General features: G+C 36.2%; 1 protein-coding gene across 1 annotated transcript in view; it reads left to right on the top strand.

Moving 5' to 3' along the window:
- Window positions 1-19,636, top strand: part of SYT1 (synaptotagmin 1) — a 631,014-nt gene that overhangs the window by 212,398 nt on the left and 398,980 nt on the right. The window contains exon 3 of the mRNA XM_069584106.1: window positions 6,657-6,714. The gene's annotated coding sequence lies outside the window, so the exon portion shown is untranslated. The remainder of the gene's footprint in view (window positions 1-6,656; window positions 6,715-19,636) is intronic.

Here is a 19,636-nt window from a genome sequence, read left to right on the forward strand (position 1 = left end):
ATGGCATCACTGACTCAATGGACAGGAGTTTGGGTAAACTCTGGGAGCTGGTGATGAACAGGGAGGCCCAGCGTGCTGTGGTTCATGGGGTTGCAAAGAGTTGTACACGACTGAGCAACTGAACTGATTGAACTGAACCAATCATTATTCCAGTACGTATTTTGAGTTCAAAATATACTCTGCCCATCTCCATCAACAGAGGAGTGTTTAAGCACCACCTCATTGTAGGGAAACAAATGTGTACCTCTAGTTATCAATTCAAAATCAATATTGAAACTGGGGAAAGCAATGAGATAATAAACAAGAGCTAAATTATGTTACAGAATATGAGTGCTCAACAAGCTTGTAGGAAAGAAACATATAAGAGTGGTTTTCTTCAATTTGTTTTATTGAAGTATAGTTGATTTACAAGTTATGTTCGTTTCTGGTATATAGCAGAGGGATTCAGTTATACATAAATATAATAGTTTGTACTTGTTAATTGCAAATTCCCAATCCCTCCTCACCTTCATCTTGACAACTACAAGTCTGTTCTCTATGCCTGTGAATCTGTTTCTTTTTCACAGATAGGTTCATTTGTGTTATGTTTTAGATTCCCCATATAAGCAATATAAGATATTTGTCTCTCTCTGACTTAACTTCACCTAGTATGATCATATCTAAGTCCATTTGTATTGCTTCAAAGAGCACTATTTCATCCTTTTTAATGGCTGAGTAGTATTTCATTGTGTATGTGTATATCACATTTTCTTTATCCATTTATCTATTGATGGACACTTATATTGCTTTCATGTCTTGGCTATTGTAAATGATAGGAAGCCAGTTGTTGATCATCAAAGGCATCATGGAGGTATCTACAATTGTGCCTGGTGGGTCTTAAATGAAATAACTCTTCATGGAATTAAGGATAGATCCTAAGAGTTTCTTCAGCTTTCTCAGATGAACAGTAACAATTCTATGACTTTGTAGAAAAGACTATTTATGTAAACTCCTGCTATATCATGGCTTCTTTTGAACACTCTCCTTTTCTATTCACTTGGAAACCCTAGATGTAGAAACAGAGAGTGTATAGAGTCATTTTAATAAGAACAGATAAAAATTTCTTAATCTGATGCTTCTATCAATAGTATATGTAAATGTCATTTCACAAAGCTATAAATCACAATTTACATTCTGTCTTCTATATTAAAGTTTCTTCTCATGGGCTTTATTTCCCATTACTTGAAATCAATACATTCCTCTTTTATTCATCTTTTTCTCCTCCTACCCCCATTTCTCATCATTTAAAACTCATACCGGGATATTCTCTTCTACAGAAATGTTTACAGTTGCCCATTTTAATAAATAGAACTACATACAGAAATATTTAAAAATGAAAGGCACGTTAGAAAATCACCTTTTTCCATACTCTCATTTCATGGCACACAAAGGAGCAAGGTGAAACCTGCAAGACTGATGTAATTGAGGTCAAAATAAATTAGGTGATTTGCCTAAAGTCACACACTAGATAAGACAGTTTTACTTTCATCAACATGCAATATTATTCATTCAAAAAACATGTATTTGTGTGATAGGCACAATCCTAGGAACTGAAGGCCAACAGAGGCTCCCCTAGGCACACTTCTGTTCATGACACTGTTTCTTCAGGTGTCTTCTCCCTTAGCTGTCTTCACTGTGGCTTTCTGCTATCCCTTTTTAAAAACAGTTTTATTTCTTTAAGCATTGATAGTGTCTTTATCTTCACCCAGGCCCAATTAACTTCCCCCAGCTTTTCATTTAATTAGTTCTCATCCGCCTTTTCAAGGTGCAAACTGACTCCTGACTTGGTGCCATTTTGCCTCATTATCAGGCCCCCATTCTAAAATAATTGAGTATAATTAAAATGTTACATGTGGTTGAACTCAATATGTGATTTGTTATAACTCTGACTGCCAACAAATGGTTTACAGTATGTTTTGACTTGTATAACAAAATGTCACATCAAAAACATGAGCAAACCCTTCATCCTTCCCCTGACCCCACCCACTCCAGTCTTTGTTGGTAAATATCTGCTTCTATTGTAATGGCAGGCTTGTTAGGCTTAAGCATCTTAAGTGATTGTCAATGGTTCAGTTCAGTTCAGTTGCTCAGTCGTGTCCGACTCTTTGAGACCCCATGAATCGCAGCACACCAGGCATCCCTGTCCATCACCATCTCCCGGAGTTCACTCAGACTCATGTCCATCGAGTCAGCGATGCCATCCAGCCATCTCATCCTCGGTCGTCCCCTTCTCCTCCTGCCCCCAGTCCCTCCCAGCATCAGAGTCTTTTCCAATGAGTCATCTCTTTGCATGAGGTGGCCAAAGTACTGGAGCTTCAGCTTTAGCATCATTCCTTCCAAAGAAATCCCAGGGCTGATCGCCTTCAAAATGGACTGGTTGGATCTCCTTGCAGTCCAAGGGACTCTCAAGAGTCTTCTCCAACACCACAGTTCAAAAGCATCAATTCTTCGGCGCTCAGCCTTCTTCACAGTCCAACTCTCACATCCATACATGACCACTGGAAAAACCATAGCCTTGACTAGACGGACCTTAGTCAGCAAGGTAATGTCTGTGCTTTTGAATATACTATGTAGGTTGCTCATAACCTTTCTTCCAAAGAGTAAGCATCTTTTAATTTCATGGCTGCAATCACCATCTGCAGTGATTTTGGAGTCCAGTTGATAAATAAAGTCTGACACTGTTTCCACTGTTTCCCCATCTATTTCCCATGAAGTGATGGGACCGGATGCCATGATCTTCGTTTTTTGAACGTTGAGCTTTAATAGAAAATGTTCCTTGCTCTACTATGGCCTTTTGGCCTGCTACCTTCCTTTTAAGGAAAGTCCATATTCCGTGTTGTTGCCCTATCATTCCTACCAGCAACTACAGTGATTGCATCTGGTTTCAGAACATTTATTTACGCTATTACTTGATGGAATATTTTTCTTTTATCACCTGCTGCTGCTGCTGCTAAGTCACCTCAGTCGTGTCCGACTGTGTGTGACCCCATAGACGGCAGCCCGCCAGGCTCCCCAGTCCCTGGGATTCTCCAGGCAAGGACACTGGAGTCGGTTGCCATTTCCTTCTCCAATGAATGAAAGCAAAAAGTGAAAGTGAAGTCACTCAGTCGTGCCCGACTCCTAGCAACCCCATGGACTGCAGCCCACCAGGCTCCTCCATCCATGGGAGTTTCCAGGCAAGAGCACTGGAGTGGGGTGCCATCGCCTTCTCCGTTTTATCACCTAATACTCCCTAATAGTTTTCCAGATAAATGTCATTATCTTTTGTAGTTACAGACAGAATAAAACCATCTTGTGCCTAATGAACAAAGTAAGAATAGCCACAGGGCAGTGTTTCATAGAGATATTGAAAAATGGCATTTTCTATTATTTAAGGTTTTTAACAGATAGTTTTACATTCTCTTTTGGGGTCATGTTTGCTGTTTCAAACTTTCATAAAACATTGCAAGAATAGGACAGGAAGTTCTCATGTGCCCTTTGCCTCAATTAACCAACTGTTTATATTTTATCCTATATGTCTGTTTCTCTTTCAGTCTCATAAAACATGATATACCTATATATATATATATCATATATATATATCATCATATTTATATATATATATATCATCATATTTTATACCTATATATGCATTCATCATATTATATGTGTGTATACACAGTTCATATATTTTTCAAACCATTGGAGATTAAGTTGCAGACAGGGTATGACTTATCCTAAATACTTTAGCATATATTTCAATGTATTTCCTGAGTACAGGACATTCTCTTACATCATACAAAACAAGAATCAAACACAGGTAAGATGTCATTGACATAATACTGTTACCTAATTCGTAGACCATATTCAAATATCATCCTCTGTCATGATAACATTCTTAATAGTTAAGTGTTTTGTCCCACTGGCCTAAGATCCAATCTAAAATCATGTAATCCATTTAGTTGTCATGCTGTGCTTTAGTTTTTTTGTTTAAAAGCTTATATTCAGTCACTAATGACCTGGACAGTATCTCTTTTGAAAGTGATTTCTGCAGGCTGACTACTGTTCCAAGAACAGAAAGTGAAGCCAAAGCTGGCTACCAAAATCCGTTAGCAACAGGAATGTCTGTGCTGAGGAAATAGCACATCAGCTGTAAAGCCCTGTTGTGACCACAAGTTTTGGCATTATAGGAAGACAGCACAAGAAAGAGAACTCTGAGTTTATCACTACTTTGCAGTTTTGAAATTTAAAACTTGGGAGAGAGATACTGTTGCCTTTCTAGTCGAAGAATAGTGTTTACAAATAGTCATGTTACACAGATTTGCAGTAAGCACTTAAATCCAAACCTAAATAAATATTTAGCTCAGTGTTGTGTTAGTGAAACCTCAGTTAAAATCAATATTTTCATCAGCATGAAATGCTGGAGATATTTTTTAAAGTTTGGATATAAATATTGTCATTTTTTAATCCAAAATTCCTCTTTAAAAAAAAAAAAGCTGTGTATTTTTAAATGTCTAGAAGTAAAGTAGATGCAATTAGTTCCTTCCCCTCAAAAAAAAAAAAAAAAAAGCAAGTAACACAGATTTGTAGTATTTATGATGCCCAAAGCATGCAGTGTTTTACTTAGTTCTATAAATAGAATTATGATGAGGGCTACAGGGTTTTAGCGGTGATTTCTAGTCACTATTGAGCAATAGTAATCCCTAAGTCTCAGAAAATTTTCTTTTTTTTTTTCCATGTCAGGCTTCCTTCTAAAACTAGATAAAAAGAACATGAAAGAGCCTTTGGTTTTAAAGTAAATGAACCTACCTAAACAGATTCATTTTATTTTTTTAAGTATTATAATAACACTCAAAAGTACCAAGTCTTGATGCCAGAAAACTGAGTTAGATCCACTGATAGCAATTACACTACTGAAAATCCAGATAGATGACAGGAGGCACAAAATCCTCCCATGTTATTTTCGCATTTTCCCTCTGAAAACAAGAGATGTTTACACACGCAAGAGACAGAAATTAGCTACCAGAAAAATACTATGCACATCCATATTCAGCACACAGATTAAAAATAAAATAGTTGTTTGTTCCTTACAGTAGAACAGGCTTACCCATTCATCCTTGTGATAGATACACATACAAGACCAAAATGAAATCGAATCCCTGCAGATGGCTCATAAGTCACAAAAACTGTTTAATCTTTTCACGGCATCCCTTTGGGAAGCCTGCCTCTTGGTAAGTAATAACATGCAATATATATAATGTCAAATATTTTAGTTTTTTAGTAGAAAGCCTCCTTTTGCTCTAACAGATTTTCACCCATATTTCTTACAAAGAGATTTCTGTCACTGTGTTACCTTAATATGTACGTCCACAGCATTCTATTGTAGCTTTTGTTTTACATAAGAAAAGTGTCAGTATTCAGGAACCATGTATGCAAAGCTTATCTAAAATTGATTGTGGCTCAGAGTCATATTTTAAGAGGCAGTCAGGTAAATCTAAATGCAGTTTTACCGTTGCTCTTTCTAATGGATTTTGCTAGAAAACACTCGAGTTTCAAGCAGGACTAAAATGAAAGGAGACATTGGAGTCTTAACCATTGAACAGATGCTCTAAATGCAGCTTTGAAAATATAGCTGTCACTTCAGATCTTTTCCACTGAGTTCCTATGTGAGCCAACTGCCAGAGCTTCTGGCATTATAATGTTTTCATAGTTTTGTGTAAAATAGACACTGTGAGAACTCACAAAACACAGCAACGAGCCTGTTATCAACCTATTTTTGACTATTTCATTGTCTTGGTTTTCATTCTACTTAAATATTTGGAAGACCGAAACTAATGAGAACTTATAATAATAATAAAACAGTACTTGTGTAGCACTGTGATATTGTTCATTTTTGAGTTGCTCACTTGTCGAACCAAATCAGAAATTCTTGAATCTTTATTACATTAAAACAATTCCTGATATTGACTCTTGGGAAGGATTTAATTTTCCTCTCTAAAGTGAAAATTTTCCTTTCTGTGATGATGTAAGGTTTTTTCCTTGCCCCAGTAGTATTATATATATTTATGTGTGCATATAGATATAATGTATATAGATACTAGTATGTGTATGTATATATACTCACACTAGGAAATTCTGGACCTGATTTGCCTCGGAAAATAGGCAAATAAGTATAATATATTGAAGTGCTCTTAACTTGACTGAAAATATAAAATCCAAGAGTAACATGAGATGTAGAAGTTTAATTTATAATAATTATATGATAATATAGCAAGAGGCTAATTGAATACTGAATAAAATAATATTCTCCAATAAGGTCTGTCTATTAGTAGCATTTCAGTTTTCAAACTGAAAAACTATAATGTAGGCAACAGCATAACTTCCACAAAATCAGTGTATAAATTATGCACAGAACCGTGATCTGTGAATCTTCAACTTTAAAATCCCTATCCCATCCATCTCAAACTGCATCTACTAAGTATATGTATGGTACTGTGTTGAATTTGGATGTATATATTGCAAGGTGTTTAAGTAGAAATGTTAAATAATAAAATGAAGCAATTATACTTCATGACAATAAGAAATGTCTCTGCACTATGTATATTGACCTAACCACTGGGCATATTGTCTCCTTTTAGGAAAAACATCCAAGAGAAAGAAAACAAAGAACAAAATACCCAGAATTCCAAAAGAACAGTAAGTATTTTAATGAGACAATTATTATTCTAGAGCTTCTATAAAATTAGAAAACCTTAATTTTTTTTAATAGAAATGTTCACCTTGTTATTTTCTAAGATAAGAAACTAACATACTAAATAAAGTGCAGCCTTCTAAAACTCAATTTCACTTTACTGGAGCAAACTGATAATCATTTATCCTATAATCCTCTTAGATAAGAGGCCAGGGCAATCCTTGTGATAGGTATATGTGGCAGAAATGTTTATGTTGGTTCCATCATATCTTTTGACTAGTATCATATCATTTTAAATTCTATAGAAGAAGAAAAGTAATAAGTAAAATTTAATCAAAGTATCTCACATTATATGCATGTGATACAAATTTTTTTTAACTTCAAACAAAACTTTAAGCAGAAACAATGTGCTTGGCTTGTTTATAGTCATTAAACTAGAATTATTTAAAAATAGCAACCATCTGCAGGCTTTAAGATGGAGCTTAATCTCATTAATGCCTTTCTTTCCAACCGTTTCACAGCTTAATTATGACCTGTATTTCCTTACATGGCTAATATTTGATAGTAATAATTGCTTTTCTAAATATGTTTTTATTAAACAAAATTAAGTGCATTCTTGATGTCATTCTTTCTAGTAGAACTAGTAATATAATAATGATTTCCTAGATGTAAACAATTGTAAATTTTAAATATGTGAAGAGCAAAAATATAAAATACATATAGAAAAGCAAAACCCGCTTTGATGACCTATGGTATACCACCATTTTAATACCCTGGTAGTTATGAAATGAGTTTGCAGATGCATTTATCTAAAACAGAATCACTGAAGTAAAATGAGGTAACATGATAATAGGTCTATATCTTGATATATATCAAAATAGAATAAAATCCAATGGAAGGATATGTGATGCAAAAAAAGAAATTCATAAATAATTTTTCTAGGATATACATAAATTATATAATAAGATTTTCTAACACCTAGAGAACTTCAATGCATGAATTACATCTTAATTTCAAAAAATTAAATACATTTAATCATGCTAATGATGATATATATGTGCTTTATCTTGTTTGTTTTGAAGTGTGAGAGAAGCAGGGAGAGAATTTTCCTTTACTTACCTACCTGAATAGTATCCTCATGCTGCTTCACTTTACACAAAGTACATTATTTTAAAAAGATATTTTATTTCTTTAAGATTTTATAAAATAGTCATGAAGCAAAATAATCTGAATTAAAATGATATTGCCTACATGTATATTCAATCAGTCAGTCAGTTCAGTCACTCAGCTGTGTTGGACTCTTTGCAACCCAATGAAACACAGGACGCCAGGGCTCACCATCTATCGCCAATTCCCAGAGTGCACTCAAACTCATGTCCATTGAGTCGGCGATGCCATCCGACCATCTCATCCTCTGTCGTCCCCTTCTCCTCCCATCTTCAATGTTTCCCAGCATCAGGGTCTTTTAAAATGAGTCAATTCTTCACATCAGGTGAACAAATTATTGGAGTTTCAGCTTCAACATCAGTCCTTCCAATGAATATTCAGGACTGATCCCCTTTAGGATGGACTGGTTTGATCTCCTTGCAGTCCAAGGGACTCGCAAGAGTCTTCTCCAACACCATAGTTCAAAAGCATTAGTTCTTTGGCACTCAGCTTTCTTTATAGTCAAACTCTCACATCCATAAATGACTACTGGAAAAACCATAGCTTTGACTAGACAGACCTTTGTTGGCAAAGTAATGTCTCTGCTTTTTAATATTCTGTCTAGGATGGTCATAACTTTCCTTGCAAGGAGTAAGCATCTTTTAATTTCATGGCTGCAGTCACCATCTGCAGTGATTTTGGAGCCCCCCAAAGATAAAGTCTGACACTGTTTCCACTCTTTCCCCATCGATTTACCATGAAGTGATGGGACCAGATGCCATGATCTTCGTTTTCTGAATGTTGAGCTTTAAGCCAACTTTTCACTCTCCTCTTTCACTTTCATCAAGAGGCTTTTTAGCTCCTCTTCACTTTCTGCCATTAGGGTGGTGTCATTTGCATATCTGAGCTTATTGATATTTCTCCAAAAAATCTTGATTCCAGCATGTGCTGTATCCAGCCCAGCATTTTTCATGATGTACTCTGAATATAAGTTAAATAAGCAGGGTGACAGTATACATCCTTGACATACTCTTTTCCCAATTTGGAACCAGTCTGTTGTTCCATGTCCAGTTCTGACTGTTGGTTCCTGACCTGCATATAGGTTTCTCAAGAGGCAGGTAAGGTGGTCTGGTATCCCCATCTCTTTAAGAATTTTCCACAGTTTGTTATGATCCACACAGTCAGAGGCTTTGGCATAGTTAATAAAGCAGAAATAGATGTTTTTCTGGAACTCTCTTGCTTGATGATCCAATGGATATTGGCACTTGATCTCTGGTCCCTCTGCCTTTTCTAAAACCAGCTTGAACATCTGGAAACTCATGGTTCACATATTGTTGAAGCCTGGCTTGGAGAATTTTGAGGATTACTTTACTAGCATGTGAGATGAGTGCAATTTTGTGGTAGTCTGAACATTCTTTGGCATTGCCTTTGAGATTGTAATGAAAACCTACCTTTTCCAGTCCTGTGGCCACTCCCGAGTTTTCCAAATTTGCTGGCATATTGAGTGTAGCACTTTCCCAGCATCATCTTTTAGGATTTGAAATAGCTCAACTGGAATTCCATCACCCCACTAGCTTTGTTCACAGTGATGCTTCCTAAGGCCACTCGACTTCACACTGCAGGATGTCTCATTCCAGATAATTGATCATACCATCATGATTATCTGGGTCATGAAGATCTTTTTTGTATAGTTCTTCTGTGTATTCTTGCCACCTCTTCTTACATCTTCTGCTTCTGTTAGGTCCATACCATTTCTGTCCTTTATTGAGCCCATCTTTGCATGAAATGTTCCCTTGGTATCTCTAATTTTCCTGAAGAGATCTCTAGTCTTTCCCATTCTATTATTTTTGTCTACTTCTTTGCACTGATCACTGAGGAAGGCTTTCTTATCTCTCCTTGCTATTCTTTGGAACTCTGCATTCAACAAGTTATATCTTTCCTTTTCTCCTTTGCCTTTTGCTTCTCTTCTTTTTCACAGCTATTTGTAAGGCCTCCTCAGACAACCATTTTGCCTTATGTCTTAACCTCCAAAGAATTCATGAGTAAGCGGTGTCAGTGCTTTGAGTAAAGCATGATATAAGGTGAAGAGACTGGATGTTACAATGACTGTTTTTCTTGTTTTTAATCTATAGAATATGTGCTTGTATTATAAGCCTATTAAATGACTATTAAATGACCTTTAACAACTTGCATTTGAAACAATCATTAAAAATGATAATTGATAAAATATTACTAAAGTTTTTTAGAGCACATTGTACTGTATATCACAAACTTCTTGTGCTTAAGAAAATAAGGACAGAGGATAATTTTAGATATTGTATATAATAATTTTCTTCTCAATTGCTGAACACTCAGTGGCACTTTTAATAACTCAATGGGTCAGCTCTTTATAGACTCTAAATACACTGGAAAATAATAATACAGAGAGGATACATTTGAAAAAATCAGATGCTTGGGAAGATTTCTTAGAAACTATTTTTGTTATTCTAGATTTGTTAAACCTCTTTAAATACTATTGGGATTGATGGAAGAAACTTATCTGGTCTAATGTTATTTTATAGTCATTGCCTCCTGTAATATCGTCATTTAGAGAGAAGCAGGTAAGACAAGTCATTTATCTATGCTCCTGTATCTAGTGATGGAATCAAGGAAAATTCTGACTTTCTTAACCACCCACTATTTTTCTTATCTGTCATGTTAATTGAAAGCACTTATAGAAAAACTGAGGGTCTTAAACAGGTTCAAATATCATCTTCTCAAAATTTAAACTTCTTTTAACCGAAGCTCTAATGAAAACTTATATAAATAACAATGCCTATTCTCTACCTTCCAACAATTTTGTCATATGGTCCATTAGGATGATGTTTATAGCTGAAAGAGTTAGAGAATCTGAGTTTGAATCTAGACTTCATCAATTCCTCCTCTCATAGTGAAGAGTCCCAGGGAAGGTGATGACATTCAAGATGACGCAGCTAAATTACCACCGGTAAACAGTGATACATACACTCACTCTACCTTTAGCAACAATTAGGCAATTATCTCTTTACGTCTCCACTCTTGTGTCTGGATGATGAAAAATGTTTTTTCCAATCTACTTCCTGAGACTTTCTGAGAGCTAATTAGATTGCCGCAGTGATGCATAATTATAAATTTTCATTATTACATTGTTATATAAAACCTTACACTGTGTTTCTATAAAAAGAACAACTTCCTATTGTGTGAAAATTTGCCTTTACTGTTTTGGAAATCCAATATTTCATTTATAACTGTCATTGCTGATGAAATCAAAGTTATTGATTGATATCTGTTCTAGACAATAATAGTCATCCAGCAAAATATTCCCTTTTTCTTGAATTTATAATTTACCCTTAACCTTGATCAGCTTTCTCACACATAGACCTGAGAGACTTCTTATTAAAAAAGAAGAGAGTGGGAAAGGAAAAGGAAACGGGGCTTAGTTTGTGTCAGAAGCTCTACTATTTACACAATTAAATTTCATTTGGTATCAAAAGAACTCCTCCTTTGTTGCAATGGTTTTGTAGATGATGAAAGCAAGAATTGAAAGCCTTATAAGTTAGCCTAACTTAGTAAGCAGCAGAGTTACCATTTGAACTCAGCTCTGCATGATTTACCCCTTTTCAAGTTTTCACTCTCAAGTAAACCCTTAACAACTGATGAAGGCAAAGCCTGTTTCATTTTCCAGCCATGAGTGATGGCATGGTAAAGTAAAGAATGTATCACTTATTAAAGTGTTAGTTCTCTGTGAAGAATATTTGATGTGCATATAATACTACTTTATCACTTTTTACCATGAGCATTAGATTGCGTCATGCCTATTTGTCCCTCATATGATAAAATTAAAGCATGGTAGAAGGATTTAATTATTAAAGATGATCTTTAGATAGAAAAAGCAGAACCAAAATTGAAATGAATGATAGCCTTTACATGTAAAAGATCACCTAAAGAAAGAGAACTGTATTTATTCTACATTTTATTTGTAAATTAATTGACAATTAAGTTGATGCTTACAAGATGTGCTTCTTAGATTTCTATGCTTATAACATTATCTGGACTTATTCCCTTAAAATGTTTTGTCAAATTTTGGAAATTGACTCCTTTATTTATTCGTTATTCTTCTTTTTGAGTAGTTGCTAGTGAGTGTCTGTAGTCTACACTGTTCCAGGTGTTAAAATACAGGTGTGACCAAAGAAGAGCCTCTGTAATCAAGTAGCTTTTCTTTGGAGAAGGCAGTGGCACCCCACTCCAGCACTCTTGCCTGGAAAATCCCATGGACGGAGGAGCCTAGTGGGCCGGAGCTTTTATCTAGTAATCACAAATATTGCAATGTCTATTTTATAAAGAGAATGATAGTGCTCTGACTTACCATAATGGAAGATAGTCATCTGATGCACCGTGGTCAGAATCACTTTGCCTTACTAAATGACTGAGAATTTTGTTGCTTTATTTAGGACATTGGGTAAGATGGGTTTCCCACAATCATTATTATTCATTATAAAGCAAAATTAAACTCTATTTCATGACTTGGGGCATTTTCTAGACCATCTCAGTAGGAGCCTTCTGTAATCATATTATAGCCTTGTACTGGCTTTGGGAACTCACTCTGTGTTCAAAACTCAGCTCTACTTTTGTTAGCAATGGGATTTAGGACAATTTAGTAGACCCTGAAATTTTAAGTACTACATTAAAGTTAACTCTTGTACTTATTCAACAGAAGTCAATAGAAACTTTAAGTTTTTATTGGATGCTTTCAGTGATATCAGTCTTTTCTGTTATTTGTTCTGAAAATTTTCTCGTCTTTCATAACTCTGCAATATAAGTTGTATAGCTACAATAGAGAAGGGGAATTGCTTTAAAATCAGCAATGTGGTTTTAAAAATATTTGGAGTCTAAAGTTAGTAAGATTTTAAAACCAATGACTCAGCTATCTGAGTGATTAATGTTAAATCTGATCGGCACTAACATTGAGATTTATTTACCTATTTGTCTGCACTGGGGCATTATTTTGGGTTGTGTTATTCATTTGGGTAATTAGAAACATTGGCAGTAGAGAAAGGAGCTGCATTCAGATCCTTTTTCTGCCACTTACTTACTGAAAAACCTCAGGAAGACAATTTAACTTCTTTGCTTCAATGTCCTCATGTGTTGCAATGGAGATAATAAATCCTACTTTATAGCTTTCATGTGAGAATTCCAGAATTAAATGTTTATTACAAAAGTTAATACAGTAATACCAGCAAATAGTACTTCTGTATTATATTGCTATTTAAGATATTTCCTTTGCAATAGGTGAGGGAAGTTCTTTTAAAACCCTAAAACACATACAAGTCTGCAAGGAATAAAAAGGAAGTGAGGTATGAAGGAAGAGGAGGAATGAAGGCTGATTAGAAATCCTGAATGCAAGGTGAAATTTGGTTTTGATACAGTAGGAGTCTACCATGAGCCATCTCCTAGAAGGCCTCTTCCTCCCTAAAGCAAATGCTACTGAAATGAAACAAGGTCGATAGCATGGGTCCCTCTCAGAGAGGTCAAAAGTAAGACTTGAAACACTCTGACAGTTTTCATGGCTCTTAAATTAAATTGAATCAGGATGCATCTTGATGTGAAGGGCACCAAAAACACTTTCTACCCTGCCATGAGATGCCTTCCTTTCAACTTACAAATGAGGTCATTTTCATCAGAGGAAATAAATCTAACTAAATTGTAAGCCAAGCAGGTTTCTAGAAATAAATTATACCCAACACATTATTACATACGCCACTGTAAAGTTAAGGGCAGTTTATGCCACTACATGGCAAAAATAAAACACTTCTGTTAAAAAGTTAAATAAAATTTTATACGTGAAAAATTGAAATCACAAAGCTCTTTCACCAACGAAATCTTAGATAACAAAATTTTTATCTTGCCAATTTTCCCCCATGATAAGGAATCATCTTAGGTTCTCCTTATTTTATTACCTCAACTATTTTCTGTTAGCAAATTTCATATCTACCGTTTTATTTTGCAAATATCAAAAAAAAATCTATGATACCGACAAGGAATAACAATAGCAACACCACTCTCCCACTTTATGTCAAATTCTCTTCTACCTATAAAGGTAAGTATATCCCAGTCTTAATAATAACAATTCATTTATCACCAAAATGTAGTTCATGGTATCTTGTTTGTCTCTTTCCCTTAAAAGTTAATCTTTACATAAACTACAGAAAACTTTATTTCGTTCCTATTCTGAAATGGGAAAAATATAGTTTGGCATATGTTCCATTGCACATTTGAGCAATTTACGTCTCCTGTTCTTATGTAATACAAATTGCTTAACCCTGCTATTGTTTTTATTTTCCACTTTCAAAAGTATCCTGGCAGAGCCTGTATTTATGAATTGGTACAAAATGTTTCAGACCAAGGAAATAAGGTCTCTAAACAAATGCCCAAAATGCATTGGTTTGTATTCTAGAATGCAAGATTTTTAAAACTTCTCTGGATTATGCCTATTCACATAACTAGAAAAGATAGGCCTGCTTACCTGTGTAATCACTAATATGTCCATTATTTTAAATTACAGTAAGATTTGAACAATTGTCAATATATTTTTACAAAAGGCAGAGCCAAATTTGTTGTTGAGACAGTTGGAAAAAAATGGAGAAAATACAGGCTGTCCCTCACCTGTTATGTTTTCTTTCTATTTCATGAGAGGGGTATTTACTCAGTTGTTGCACAAACAAAGCTATGAAAACCTGCAGTGTCTGCTGAGCCACAGTATTTACTGCATCAGGAATGGGGTTGGGATGGATGAGGGGAGACAGCAGCAAGTCTCCTGACACTCCATCAACCCCGTCCAAAACGTGAACAATAAGTAAAGCCACTTTCCACACTGCCTTATCTCTTTCTAACCTTTGCCATTTTCCTGATGTAATTCTGCCTCCCACCCTACATCCTCCAGCTGCCTTTTCTTTAACGTGGTTTCAGCTTCAGTTTTCCTAACCCTGCTTTTCCCTTGGTCAGCATGCCTCATTGCAGCTGGTTTAGGGAAGCTTCTAAGAAGGAAAAACTGGCTCAGAGTATTCACAGCAACCCTGGATTCTCTCTGCTCCCCACAAGCCCCTCACACACAGTTGTTAACCCAAATAAGCAAATGACATAGGAGATTGTACACAGTGAAAAGTTCTGAAATGATGAGCTTAGGTGGTGTAGGTGGAAATACCTGGGGACAGGAACCACAGGCCCTGTGCAGGGACATAAACTTTCAGTCCATCACAACCATCTGTACCACCTGTTCTATTAGACAACTCAGATCAAGCAAGTAATGCTAAAGTTTAATTTGTACCGCAACTCTAGATATAAACATAATGATTACGCTTTCAAGAATAACCCCACTAGTAATGATGAAACAATTGCTATTTTCTTTCTGTGCTGGTGTCAACAGTTATGGAAGTGGCACAGAGGCAGCCACACCTGCCTTGCCTCTGTCCTGGGACTGACAGCAGTGGTTGCCACCCTTAACTGAACACTTACTTCCTCCTGAGCACTTTACAGGGTTTCCCTGGTGACTCAGAAGGTAAAGAATCTGCCTGCAATATGGGAGACCTGGGTTCGATTCTTGCACTGGGAAGATCCCCTGGAGGAGGGCATAGCAACCTACTCTAGTATCCTTGCCTGGAGAATCCGCATGGACAGAAGAGCCTGGTGGGCTACAGTCCGTGGGGTCACAAAGAGTCAGGCATGACTGAAGGACCAAGCAGAGCACAGAGCACTTTACATGCAATTTCCCTGCTTCATAAATGAGCATACTGTGATTCTGAGAGGCAGACTAACTTTCTTAATATGTCTTTTAATTTTTGAGCCAGATACAGACCCGAGTCTATGTAGTGCTAAAATCCATACTCGTAAACAAATTTCAGACTTACTTGAACCAAAACGATGTTTGAGGAGTTTCTATCTGCACAGGAGTGTGAACTCTCCATACATGGTAGGCTTCCCATCTTTGCATCCCAGACTCAGACTGCGTAGCTGCTCAGAGCTGGTTTAACCAAACAACTGATTACTTTTTTTTCTCTCAGATCTATCATAGAAGTAGCTTTATTGAAAACTTTCTTCTCTCTTATTTTTCCTCAAAGCTGGATTAATCCACATCTCCAAACAGTCCATTACAAGAAGCTTTTAAGAGTTGTATCTTTAGCCCTATACAAATCCATCATTTATTTTGACCTTTGCAAAATTGTGATAAAATATATATAATATAAAACTTGGCTGTTTTAACCATTTTTAAATGTTCAGTTCAGTGGCATTATGTTCATTCACACTGATGTCCAGCCAGCTCCTTCAGAACTTTTTCATCTTTCCAAACTGAAACTCATATCCTTTAAACAATAACTCCCCATTCCCTTTCTCCGCAGCCCCTGGAAACCACCATTCTACTTTCTCTATCAATTTGACTACTGTAGATATCTCATAAAAGTGGAATCATGCAGTATTTATATCTGACTTACTTCATTTAGTATAATGTCTTCAAAATCCATCCACGTTACAGCATGTGTTAGAGTTTTTATCCTTCTTAAGCCTGAATAATAAGCCATTGTGTGTATATGCTCTATATTGCTTATCTGTTTATCCTATAACTTACTGAATAAAGCCGTTGTCCCACTGGAATGTTTTTGCTGTTGCCTCACTTAAGCTGCAAATATAGAAATGCAGCAAGTTTTTGACTTCTAGGACAGCTATCTTTTTATGTCATAAACTCTAAAATTAATCACAGAAAGCTAGCTGAGTAGGTAATCAGCAAAAGAAATAGATTTAACATAATTAGGGTGTATGAGTCATAAATATGCCGTGTTTTAACTGCTGTGACTAGAGTTAGCCAGTCTTCATCTGATTGATGTTTTTATCCATCAACTTTTCTTTAGAAAATTTGAGAACCTAGGGGTATTTTTAAATTGCTATATCTCTGAAACTAAATAGAATGGTAAGAAGAGGACTGTTGATTCAAAATAAAAATGCAAATTTATAGCCTTCAAATTTTTTAACACTACCATTTAACTACTCATCTATGTATTATGAAACACTGCTCAAGAAATTACTGGATGCATCTTAATAAGAAATCATCTATTCATCCTTTCATGTTTTCCACAAATGTTTCTTATGTGCTTAGAATTTTATAGATAGAATTTACTGAATGCAAGACACACACACATACCCATGTTTATATCTGGGTGTATCTTCCAGTAGACAAGCTATGTCACCATTTTTACAGATGAGGAAGCTGGGCATCAGAGAGGTTACGTGATTTTCACAGCTGGTAAGTGACAAGAGTTGGAATTCTAGGTGCAGGGCTGTCTGCTACTTCACACTGCCACCTCCCACATGCCTTGCACGGTGTTACATGCAGGGCGAGACAGCATCTCCACCCTGGAGTCATCCGCATTCTAGTGGAATGGGTGGGCAGTCTAACATTCAATAGAATAGTACAAACACTACAAAGATAAATACTTGGAATCCAGCTGGATATGGCTTAACATAGCCTGAAAAACTTCACAGAGTAAAAAGGCATCCATCTTCACCTTACATGGCTGACTTCCACACTGGTTTTCTACTTTGATTGCCAAAGAATTTACTCAAGCACATGGTATGGTTGGTGACGGTCAAGGCTGAATAAGATCATGAAGGTCAAGTTCAAGTGTTTGACATTTAGCCACTAGAAAACCATTGTTTTCATGTTGTTATTTTTTCTGCTTAATCTCAGTCCATAGAAGCCTTAGTAATAGAGTAATAGCAGTTGTTAAGAAAAGCTTCAGAAAAATAATTTTTGTTAGCTTGTTAATGTTTTCACATTATAGAAATGAGTCAGGATTTAAGAGTATGACTTTGCCTTGTGTTCAGAACCATCTCTCAGGGGATCCTCAGTAGTATGATCCATAATAACATCACGTTGCTACTTTCTGACCTGTTGGGTCAGAAAGCCTACTTCCCAAGGTGTATGTTGCTTTAAGTTACTATAGTGAGGAAACTTCCAAGTGCTGTCATGCGTTTGGTTAATACAGTTTTGTGTTTTGTTTGGGGAAGACAATGCTCATAGTGACCTATTGATTCAGATGTTTTCTGGCAGTAGCTGCCTACCAGGTCTGCCTTCATTGGCTTTTCAATGTCCTGTTACAAATTACGTGCATGTACAATTTGATGTTGAAGGGCAGAGAAGATTCCCCACTGCGCATGAAGTTGGAGCAGTCCTGAACCAGAGTGGTGAGAGCTCATTATCATTCTGAAATAACCGCTTGTCCGAGGCTGCTACACTCACAGTTGTGTTTCCTGTCATTTTTTTCCTTCTCTGTTTTATTCTTTCAGACACTCCAATGCATCTCTATTTTAAACTTCATTCTTAGAAATCCCCCATGCTGACTGAAACATAAAGTCATAGATATTTTCTTATTTGGGGGGCACTTAGAATCCACAATAGATGGAAATACGTATACCTGTTTTATTAATAATTTAAAAAAAAAAGTTTTCTTTACGAGTCTTCTAAAATTCAAGATGGTTAGAAATCTGTTATAATCATAATAAAAAGTAACTATCATTTAATGAATGCCTGCTATTTGCTAAGCTCTGTGCCTCGCAGTTTTCACATTTTATATGTAATTTTGACAAGTCTATAAGGTAGGTATTACCCCATATTACAAATGAGGAAACTAAGACTCTGAGAAATTTTCACTTGCCCAAGATAATAATAATTACTTCTCTCTCTCTAATCATGCTTGAATTTTAGCATCTAAAGTGATAGTGAGATTGTTTTACTTATAGAGCACTTCCCAGTTTGCACAGCAGTTTCACATAAGGTACCTCTTTCTAACCTCACAGAACTGAAATCAATACTTTCTATTTCATCTTATTCTCTATAAGACCATCCTAAAGCTCTAGATTCAGAGGGGGATTGCATATTTCCCGGTGCTGAAACATGACCCCTTCTTAAGTTAGCTGCTGCTGCTGCTGCTGCTGCTGCTAAGTCACTTCAGTCGTGTCCAACTCTGTGCGACCCCATATTCTCCAGGCAAGAGCACTGGAGTGGGCTGCCATTGCCTTAAGTTGGCATCATTTGTCATAATGGCTTCTTTACTACCGCTGCCAGTTAATGTTTCCGTTTTATCAGGGGTAAAGGCAATTGGAGGGCTTGCTTGTTGATGTCCTTAAAGAATTCGGGGGATTATACTTACCTGGGCAATAACAGCCTAAAGCAGAAGCATACTGTTTCGAGATCAAAACTGTATGCCCAAGAAGTCTGTGTGAAGCTTATATACACAGATGCTATTTTTTTACTGTCTCCTACCGAAATCCCAGCCCACAGCATCCTGCCGTTTAGAAATATAAAGATATTCTAGTCCATGCAGACTGTTCCCATATCTCCACATGTACCAAAGCATCCTGTTCAGTCATATGCATGAACAAACGTGGGGAAGAGGGGAGGAAATAGACAAACGCAGAGAAAAAGGACACCATACAGTATTACACCAGGATAGGGTGACAGGAGATTCGATACTAAGCACAATTCTATCTCATCACTGGTAGTTCCAGACTCAATGACAGCAGATTCTCTGACATAAAGTAAGGGATGGAAAGTACCAATTGGGTAATGGGGAGAACAAACAAAAAGTTTAAAGATTAAATATTAAAAAAAAAACCATAAAACAAAGCCATATGTTGTCTCCCATCCCCCTTGGGATCACAAACCACCCTACTCATCATTTCAGAAAGTTCCCTATTCATTCAAACACCAGAGCT

The sequence above is a fragment of the Ovis canadensis genome, chromosome 3, assembly GCF_042477335.2.
Source record: "Ovis canadensis isolate MfBH-ARS-UI-01 breed Bighorn chromosome 3, ARS-UI_OviCan_v2, whole genome shotgun sequence".
In the NCBI taxonomy this organism is placed as follows: Eukaryota; Metazoa; Chordata; class Mammalia; order Artiodactyla; family Bovidae; genus Ovis; species Ovis canadensis.